The sequence below is a fragment of the Triticum dicoccoides genome, chromosome 4A (assembly GCF_002162155.2).
Source record: "Triticum dicoccoides isolate Atlit2015 ecotype Zavitan chromosome 4A, WEW_v2.0, whole genome shotgun sequence".
NCBI lineage: Eukaryota > Viridiplantae > Streptophyta > Magnoliopsida > Poales > Poaceae > Triticum > Triticum dicoccoides.
Genome location: NC_041386.1, coordinates 740,377,352 through 740,387,821, shown reverse-complemented (window position 1 = coordinate 740,387,821; position 10,470 = coordinate 740,377,352). Strand labels below are relative to the sequence as shown.

Sequence of the window (10,470 nt, the reverse complement as noted above, 5' to 3'; positions counted from 1 at the left end):
GGCAGCAGCCGATGCTGGAGCGAGGTGGTGCGTTTCTGGTGGCGTGGAGTCGACATGCTACAACAGACACAATTTTGAGCTAGAACCGGCTTTTCCTTTTGCTGGAACCGACGAGTTTTTTTTGTTGTGGCTAGTGATGGCGAGGTAATTTTTCTGGAATTTTGGCTTTTTTTGCTGGAATTTTGGCTTTTTTTGCTGGAACCGACGTTTTTCTTTTTGCTTCAACCCGGTAAAAAATTTGGGCGCATGGGCCATTTTTATAATAAATCTTGGTGCTTTGAAAAAAGAAAAATGAAGCTTAGGAAAAAAAAAGACTGACGCCAATCCATACTTCTAGCCCCCCTCATGCACGACTTAACAGCAACTTAAGGTGACAGGCCCACGGCCTGACCCGGCCAGAAGTATGTGATGACTGCTTTTTGCCTCGACAGACCATGGACCAGCAAGCTGGTGTATATGCTTTGCGTCCTCGGCGATACATGGATCACTGCCAGACTATTTAGACCGCGAAGTAGCCTCCAACGCTAGCGATGTGGTACTAAAAAGCATCCGGCCAACCGAGCGGTGTGCTCGTCCCGGCCAGCAGCAGCTAAACGCTCGCTGGACCACCTTCTAACCTGCTCAAAAAAGAAAAAGAAAAAAAGCAAACCTGCTCAACCGGTTTGTGGAAAATATGAGATGGCTAATAATGTGTTGTTTGATCTGACCCGTGTAGGGGTATATATAGAGGTACAATGGAGGGAGAGAGACTTGGAGTAGGGAACAAGTCGTACATGGTTTAAACCAATTCTATCTCTAACTCCTAATCTCTAACTTAAACATAATTATACTTCTAACATTCCACCTCAGTCGTAGCGGGAGTGAAGCGGACGATGACGACTGAATTTGAACTTTTGTGCTTTCGTCGTCTTCTCCGCCGCGCCATCATCAACTGCGTCTCTGATGGGTCGGTGACTGCGTCCCCTTCTGGTGCCTTCCTGCCTTCTCCTCTATTCCCTCCCGCAGTCACAGCGGGAGTGGCGTGGACGACGCGGACGCTGTTGACTGGAGTTGTTGCCGATGTGTTGCTGTAGAGCAGGCCATTAATGTTGATGTCGATGTAGCCGATCATGGTGATGTAGCCGTGGTCGATGTAGTCGTGGTCGATGATGTAGTCGTCGTGGATGATGAAGCCGCACAGAGCCGGAGGCGCAAAAAAAAGCGCTATGACAGAGCTGCAGACATGGATGATGCACCTTGTGGATGTCAGAGGGTGCCATCGGTGATGAGTCCACCGGTTTTGCCAAGACCGAAGGAAGCCCATCGAGCACACATCGGTTTTGCCAGAACCGTGTGACCGTGTAGGGTCGTCACTGTAGTGTCGCCGTGTCGATGCAGTCGTGCCGTCGTGGATGACGCGGTCGATGCCATCGTCGTGACGCGGTCGTTGCCGTCGTCGTGGTCGCGTCTTGCAGAAAATTCTGTCAGAGGACGCTAGGTGTCCATCTTGTGGACAAGGTGGCGGCGGTGTGTTGATGAAGATGTTGGTGAAGTCGACGTTGATGAAGACCTCGGCGATGAAGTGTCGGCGACGGCGTCGCAATGACGTGTCGACAATGATGCGTCGCTTGGAGGTGTCCCTCGAGGCGACGGGTGTCGATGCCGTGAAGAAATATGTTGGCTCGTAGCCTGGCGTAGTCGTACAGCGAGATGTTCGGTCGATGCAGACGCAAGGTTGATGCAGGCTCGGATCGAGGTCGGTGTAGCCGACATAGTTGCAGGCTGGGTCGGTTGTGTATAGACGTCCGCCATGTGCGTGGTTTGGAATCTGGCTCGGTGCAGATCGCTGTTGATGTAGTCCGGAACAGAAGAAGTCGATGTAGCTACGATCGGTGTACGCTCGGAGGCGCAGCTGACGACTCGAGATCCGATCGATTAAAGCTGTCGGTGCGGGTCGTGCGTGGCGCGGAGAAGCAGCCCGAAACGTGCATGCCTCAGAGTCGATGGAGTCGCGCGGCTGTAGTTGACGGCGGTCCTCGATGCAGATCAGGTCAAGCTCGTGACACCCTCCTGGTGTACGCGTTGTCGCGCCTGGGATCTCGCCTGGTGCGTGTCCCTCCCGTTTTGCACGCGCGCTAGATGTGCACAGATGCCCCGGCTGGATTGTTGTAGACGCTTGTGGCTTTGCTTTCCTCCGTTGGTGCATGCATGCACCGCGAATCGAAGTAGCTTGGAGGCTGGGGCTGATTGTGCGGTCGATGAGGTCGCTCGATGGAGGAGAGACGTGGAGGCGAGAGTCCCGACCGTCGACGCACTCGTACGCGCGGCTGGCTGCTGACCGCCCATGGTGTTGACGTAGATCGCATCGGGAAGGTGTCAGCCATGGGCTTACGCGCACGGCCGGAGGAAGCGGAGCCGCTGCTTGCATGTGTGCGCGCGGCTTCAGAGGAGACCTTTCCGTTCGGATCGCTTCCGCGCGCAACAATGGATCTGCAGTAGGATTTGAGGGTCCGATGGAGTTTATTGATGGCTGAGAAAATTAAACCTAGATTGGAATTCGAAATTTGTAGCTAAGCAAATCTAAAGAACCAATCTAATCTTTGATCGACCGGGTGCCGCGTCCCCGGGGAGAGGAGATTGATCTCCCCGGGGACGGCGCGCTGCGGAAGTAAGGGAAGGTTCTAGGATCAGCGTCGTTGGACAAACCGCTATAATACCATGTGGAAAATATGAGATGGCTAATAATGTGTTGTTTGATCTGACCCATGTAGGGGTATATATAGAGGTACAATGGAGGGAGAGAGACTTGGAGTAGGGGACAAGTCGTACATGGTTTAAACCAATCCTATCTCTAACTCCTAATCTCTAACTTAAACATAATTATACATCTAACACGGTTCTCCTCACAGCTCCTCCCCACCTGCTCCGGCGCCAACGACGACGACGCTTGGCTAGTTAGCTTCAACCTAAGCAAATCACCACAGGAATCATTGGCATTATATACGCAACACGTACACGCATATACAGTCCAGTCCAGGTAAGGTTGGGAATAGAATGGACTGAAACTAAGGTTTCAGTTTGGTTTTCCTGTTAGATTATTGTGTTTGGTTGGTTTAGATGGGCTGAGAATCTAAATCAATTTGGTGTGGTTTGAATTTTATAAAATACTGGATTGGACTTGTTTGGTTTCAAATTGTTTCATCCCGTGGACAAAATCCAATCTCCAGGTCACTACGGCTTTCTATCAATGCACGATACCAAGAGGAGCTCCAGGTCCGGCGATGTCGGCGATAGTGGAGAGGTGGGCGGGGCTCGGATCGGTGGTGGCGACCATCATCTTCCTCTGTTCCTTGGAGCAGAACTACGTGTCCCCCCCCCCCCTCCCCACCTTCCGCCTCTACCTCACCACATGGGCCGACAAGCTCGCCGCATGCTTCAACCCCTACCTCCAGATCACCATCTCCTAGCCCTAGTATGGCGTCGAGCGCTTCCACCGCAGTGACTTCTTCCCCGCCAACGAAGCCTACCTCAGCGATGCCTGTGCCCGTGCGCAAGCTCAAGCCGAGCACGACAAGGACAGCAAGAACCTCCGGGTCTCCATTGACAACCAGGAGGAGGTCATTGACAACTTCTCCGGGACCACCTTGAGGAGGTCATTGATGACTTCTCTTGAACTCCTACCTTCCTTTCATCCACGGCGAGGGCCGTGTTGTCACCGTCAAGAACCGCCAACGCCGCCTCTTCACCAACAATGCCAATGGCAGTTGGAACCCCTACCGGGGCAAAAGCGTTTGGAGCCACGTCCCCTTCAAGCAACCCGCCACCTTTGACATGCTCTTCATGCACCCCCTGATGAGAAGGAGGCCGTCATCGACGAGCTCATGGCATTCCAGGAGAGCAAGGAATACTACGCCAAGGTCGGCAAGGCGTGGAAGCGTGGGCACCTCCTTTATGGACCACCCGGCACCGACAAGTCCACCATGGTCGCCGCCATGGCAAACTTCCTCGACTACGACGTCTATGGCCTCGAGCTCACGATGGTCAAGATCAACACCAAGTTGCGGAAGCTCTTCATCGAGACCATGGGCAAGTCTGTCATCATCATAGAGGACATTGAGTGCTCTGTCAACCTCACCGGAAAACGCCACAAGGACAAGAAGGTCGCACGCAACAAGGACTCCGACAAGGTGAGCGGATCATCATCTTCACCACCAACCACAAGGAGAAGTTGGACCCGACATTGATCCGGAGGGGTAGGATGGACAAGCACATCGAGATGTCCAACTGCCGCTTCAAGGGCTTCAAGGTGCTCGCCAAAAACTACCTAGATGTCATCGAGCACAAGTTCTTTGGGGACATTTAGTGGCTGCTCGAGGAGACAGACATGTTGCCCGCTGACATTGCAGAGAACCTGATGACTATGTCGAAGAAGAAAAAGAGGGAGCCCGACGAGTGCTTGACATGCCTCGTCGAGGTGCTCAAGCAGGCCAAAGAGGACGCGGCGGCGGCCAGGGTGAAAGAGGTAGAGGAGGCCAAGGAGGCTGCAACAAAGAAAGCCAAGGAGAAAGAGGAGGCAGAGGTGAAGAAAGCCAAAGAGGAAGACAAAGGGAAGGACAAAGCATCGGAGGACCCAATGGAGATATCAACAAGTGAAGTGATCTCAAGCTAGGAAGCCAAGGAAAAAGAGTGAGCTTGTTCACTAGTGCTCCCTTGCAAAAGAAAAATGCAGTGATCTCACTTGTAATGCTGCTACATATAAAGCGTGCAACAATACAAAATGCTAACAAGACCCATTGAAGGATGATGAAAGCAAGCTGATGCTCTCAAGCCTGCTTAACTTCATCAACGGGCTATGGTCAGCATGCGGCCATGAGAGAATCATCATCTTCACAACGAACAACAAGGAGAAACCGGACCCGGCACCGGTCCGGAAGGGCAGGATGGACAAGCACATCGAGATATCCTATTGCCTCTTTGAGGGCTTCAAGATGCTTGCCAAGTACTACCTGGACATCATGGAGCAGGGCTGTTTGGGGAGATTCGACGGCTGCTCGAGGAGACCAACATGTCGCCCACCGATGTGGCAGACAGCTTGATGCCAATGTCGACGAAGAAGAAGAAGAGGGACCCTGATTATTGTTTATTAGGCCTCATTGAGGCGCTCAAGCAGGCCAAGCAGGCCAAGGAAGACACGGCAGTGGCAAAGGCGAAGGCGAATGAGGAAGAGGAGGCAGAAGCGGAGAAAGCCGAGGAGAAAGAGAAGCAAAGGAGAAGAAAGAAAAGGAGAAAGACGACGGGAAGGGCGCAACACCGGAGGAAGCTAAAGGAGACATCAAACAAGGTGATGAGTTAAGTGACAGGAGTAGAGTGAGCATGTTAGTGCTCTCTTACAAACACAAACAGATGCAATGTTTGTTTAAATAAAATATGTATCACTGAACTGAATAAAATAATATTGGTTTCTCTTCTTAACTATTAATTCAGATAGGAAGTAGCCATTATAGTGTTGCTATATACTAGTACATTATGTTATGCACCCTCCGTTCCTAAATATAGGTCTTTATAGAGATTTCAACAAGTGACTACATACGGAGCAAAATGAGTGAATCTATACTCTAAAATATGTCTATATACATCCGTATGTGGTTGTCCATTTGAAATCACTAAAAAGACTTATATTTAGGAACGGAGAGAGTAATACCAAATAGTAACATGTTATTGTTGTAACAAAAACTAAGTGTCATGTCATACACACCTTGTGGCAACTCCTTGTCATAGAAGCACCTCTGGAAACCGGAGCCCATGTAGACTGACGCGTGGAAACCGGAGGAGATGATGGCGTCGCCTACATCCATGACCAGAAGCGTCGCTCCTATGAAGAAAGGCCTGCCCACTCCTCGCAACTGGAGGAAGTGATCGGAGACGTAGCCTGCGCCGAACCTCCCCGAGAAGTTCCAGATGCTGCAGAGCGACACCAGGTTGCTGGTCTCCCTAATCGTGTAGCCTAAGGGAGCCCCTGATCTGGCTGACGTTGTTCACCTTGGCTAGCCCCGATCCCATCCCGCAGGCCATCACAAGGAAGAGCATCCAGAAGTCAATTTTACACATGGCCTGCACCACATTCAGGTTTTATTTGTGCGACGACATGTCCTGACCAGATCCAACAAGCACAGTGCTAGAGCTGGCTCTTCTCGCTGTTTCGGTTCCGTCTTCTGAGCTCTTGCAACAATAACTGCTGGAGACATGATCAACAGCAGGAGTATCGTGAAGCAAACACTCTGTCCAGCTGAACTTATCATGAATACTTGGTCGGAGATTATGACAACCTTCAGGTACCCAGCAACAGTAACGGCCATGAGAGAGAAGGCATCAAGGAACTTCTTGTTGTACCGCCGATGAGTGCTGTGGACATCGACAAAGTACATGAGCAGCAATGCAATGGCTGTGGCCAGTGGGTAATATCGCTAGCATAAGTATGAAACTGCCAGGATCAATATGGAGAGTGTGCTGTACCTGGACCAGTATTGCTCCACTCAAAGCCCAGAAAACCCTGTTTGGAAAATGCATAAATCGTTTAATACCATATAATAAAGGAGTAGGACACATCTGTACTTGTGTAACAAGACAAAACATGATACACTGCCTAATAAATGTGCCTTACGATTGCTAGTTTGCTACGTTGTCGAGAAACTGAGTGCAGGTCAGGATTATTGAGCAAAGTGTGTGCAATGTTGGATCCACATCGTCAGAGTTGTGAATATAGTTAGCTGAAAACTCAAGACAATAACGCTGAAAGTTCGTGCAATTAACGCAAATGATAGCTCCACCCATGCAGTGTGGCAGATAGAGGATTTCAGGAAACAAACATGGTGCTGAAAGGATGAGGCCAGCAAAAGAAGGCTGAATTATTGCCTCTCTGGTGTCTCTGGGCCAGAACACATTATAATGAAACAATGACCGTGCCTACACAATTCTACTCTTCCTCTAGAACCAATAATGCTGCCTCCAAGGGAGCCAGAATTACTACAAGTCTAAGAAATAACATTACTGTACTTTTCTGCTACTCTCAGCATATACATCATCTGTATACTGTGCTATGCCACCAGAACAGATTTCTCACAGTCACAGCACATAAGAAAGGAACTGAAAGCAAACAAAACACATGGTTCTTGTGATTTTTGATTCCTCGCAGTCACAGCAGAGGATGTGGCACTTTTGATTTCACATGGATTTTTTTCATACTTCTGATTTCATCAGCATACTTTGGATATTTTGATTTCAGCATATACGTACATCATCTACACATGGTTGGATTGTAGCATGAATCGCTATCGGTCTAATTAATCACATCATTTAGGTACTGACGCGGAGCAGAGGCTGAACACCAGTACTTAGCAGAGTACAGTAAGAAAGAAAGCCAAGCCAGCGAGGGGAATCAGGACGGCAGTACCTTCACGATGCCGCGGCGGTCGGGAAGTTCTCGACGGCGGAGACGACACCGGCCGTACTATAGGAAGGTCTGCGCCTGCGCGGCGAGCAGCATGTAGAGGCAGACGAGCGGGATCGGGGTCGGCGAGGAGGACGATGGGGAGGTACCCGGCGGCGCAGAGCGCGGCGCCGACGAGGAGGACGATGCAGGGGCTTCAGCGGCCCACGGGCGCCTACGCGGAGAGGACCCCGGCGTTGGCGCCCATGTCGAAGAAGGCGACGGCGTCGAGCGCGGCCCACCGCGTCCCACGCGGCCATCGCCGCCTCCCCCCGCTAGAACAGAGGAGGAAAAAAAGAAAAGCTTAGTTTTTGGCTCGTGATGTATCTGCTTCAAGGCTCCAATGATGTTTACTCCAAAATACAGCTCCGATGAGGTGGGGCCTCTTTTATGCTGACACGTAAGGAACAGCAGGTGGGACACACACTCTTCGTATTGACAGCGTGGGCCAACTGACAAGAAACCACAGCATTTTTAAAAATAGAAAAGTTGAACATTTTTCTTATAGAACTTTCAATCTATTTCCTTTCTATTCATCATGTCATAGCAGTAAAAAACACACAAAAAAATACATTTCTGTCCACAGGCCATTTAGCGACGACCCCGCCGTTATCGCTTATCTCTCACCGGAGCTAGACCAAACTTGTTGTAGTAGACAATCAAATAGTCGTCGTGCTAATGCCCCACAAGACCAGTGCATCAAAACAATAACCGTACCTATAGAAAAATTAAACATGATGGAAAGACAAATTATCAATTTCTTTTGTGAAAATGAACCTATAGCGTTGTCCAAATTATTTAGTTTTTTTTTACATAAAAGTAATTAGAAGTGGTCCAACTCAAAAACAAAGTAACTAGAAGTTGTCAGTGCGTTTTGATCCGCGGGGCTATATTTTATGGTGTGTGTGGCTATCTTAATTATGTGTGAGACTCAGAGCATCTCCAAAGCTCATCTATAAATTTGCTCTGGCAGTTGTCCACAGGGGGACCAACACGCGGACACAGATGTGGGAGCCGGCCATCCAACGTTGCATGCATACATTTCAAGCATTATTGTTTGAATTGACCGGACAAAATTCATGCAATCACGACAAATTTTATATAAACCGAATGAAATTCATTACATTTTGAACATTTTTTTAACTAAAAATAATACCAGACTAAGGTAAGACTAGTCTACGGCAGTGTCCTTCGTGGGACCCAAGCGGTGACGGCCTCCCATATTCTACTTCTCATGATGGTGGCTGGCACGGACGTGCTGGCCACTGTTTCATCGATCTCCGTGAAGCCGGCTCTTTATCCGCCGACAGGGCGTGGTTACAGATTCGTTGATGGCGGATAGCGCGGTCACAGGCACAGGCGGAGGGGTACGACAAGGCGTCGTCGATGGCAGCCACAATGCATGTGCCGCCATGCCCCCCCCATGACGGCCTAGAGCAACACGTCGCTCCTCGGCGAGCTGCCTTGGAGCGCCGATGGTGGTGGAGTAGAGTGTTGTCTGGCTCGTATTCGGTGGGCTCATGGGCCACACAATCGGGCTTTATGCCGGAGAACTCCTCTTCTTGCTCGTCTGATGCCATGGACATTGTGGAGAAAATTGTGCAAGGAGGGGAAGGGAGCGGACTGTGGTGTGGTGCGATTTTTTTCTAGCGGGAGGACGGCCGAGGCCAACCAGCGTTCTGTTTAATGACGGGCGGCTCGCGGATGGATTTGTGGCCGGAGTTGATTTCTCGGAAGATGCAGGGGTTCGATGGAGGAAGGTGAGCAGTCTGTGGCCGTTTGTATGCGGCAAGGAGGCGTGTTCAACCGGGGGCGGCGCACTCTTGGCCGTCATGCGCTTCAGTGCCGAGAGGGGGAGATTGTGTCTGTCCTGCGCCGACGTCAATGCGGAACAGCAGCTCTCTAGCGGCATGAATGCGGGCAGCTGGCACCGGGCGAGAACGCGCACGGGTGTGGGTGGGTGTTTCGGGTGGGCCAGGGTGGTCAGACGCGGGCGTGACAGCGGTCCGGATGCCCGCAAAGCCCCTGCCCCACTTTGTCTCCGGTTTGCAAGAAAAAGTGCGTCCGGGCTGCCCGATGTACCGATACAGACCTGTGTTGGATGACGCTGTTGGAAATATACCCTAGAGGCAATAATAAATTGATTATTATTATATTTCCTTGTTCATGATAATCGTTTATTATCCATGCTAGAATTGTATTGATAGGAAACTCAGATACATGTGTGGATACATAGACAACACCATGTCCCTAGTAAGCCTTTAGTTGACTAGCTCGTTAATCAATAGATGGTTACGGTTTCCTGACCATGGACATTGGATGTCGTTGATAACGGGATCGCATCATTAGGAGAATGATGTGATGGACAAGACCCAATCCTAAGCCTAGCACAAGATCATGTAGTTCGTATGCTAAAGCTTTTCTAATGTCAAGTATCATTTCCTTAGACCATGAGATTGTGCAACTCCCAGATACCGTAGGAGTGCTTTGGGTGTGCCAAACGTCACAACGTAACTGGGTGGCTATAAAGGTACACTACGGGTATCTCTGAAAGTGTCTGTTGGGTTGGCACGAATCGAGATTGGGATTTTGTCACTCCGTGTAAACGGAGAGGTATCTCTGGGCCCACTCGGTAGGACATCATCATAATGTGCACAATGTGACCAAGGGGTTGATCACGGGATGATGTGTTACGGAACGAGTAAAGAGACTTGCCGGTAACGAGATTGAACAAGGTATCGGGATACCGACGATCGAATCTCGGGCAAGTACCATACCGCTAGACAAAGGGAATTGTATACGGGATTGATTGAGTCCTTGACATCGTGGTTCATCCGATGAGATCATCGTGGAACATGTGGGAGCCAACGTGGGTATCCAGATCCCGCTGTTGGTTATTGACCGGAGAACATCTCGGTCATGACTACATGTCTCCCGAACCCGTAGGGTCTACACACTTAAGGTTCGATGACTCTAGGGTTATAAAGGAAGTTTGTATGTGGTTA

The 10,470-nt window shown here is 50.2% G+C and overlaps 2 pseudogenes; one reads left to right on the top strand and one right to left on the bottom strand.

The window, feature by feature from the left end:
• Positions 1 to 3,029: 3,029 nt before the first annotated feature.
• Positions 3,030 to 5,332, top strand: LOC119284369 (annotated as a pseudogene).
• A 295-nt stretch (positions 5,333 to 5,627) lies between these two features.
• LOC119288308 lies at positions 5,628 to 6,440 on the bottom strand (annotated as a pseudogene).
• Between the last annotated feature and the right edge of the window lie 4,030 nt (positions 6,441 to 10,470).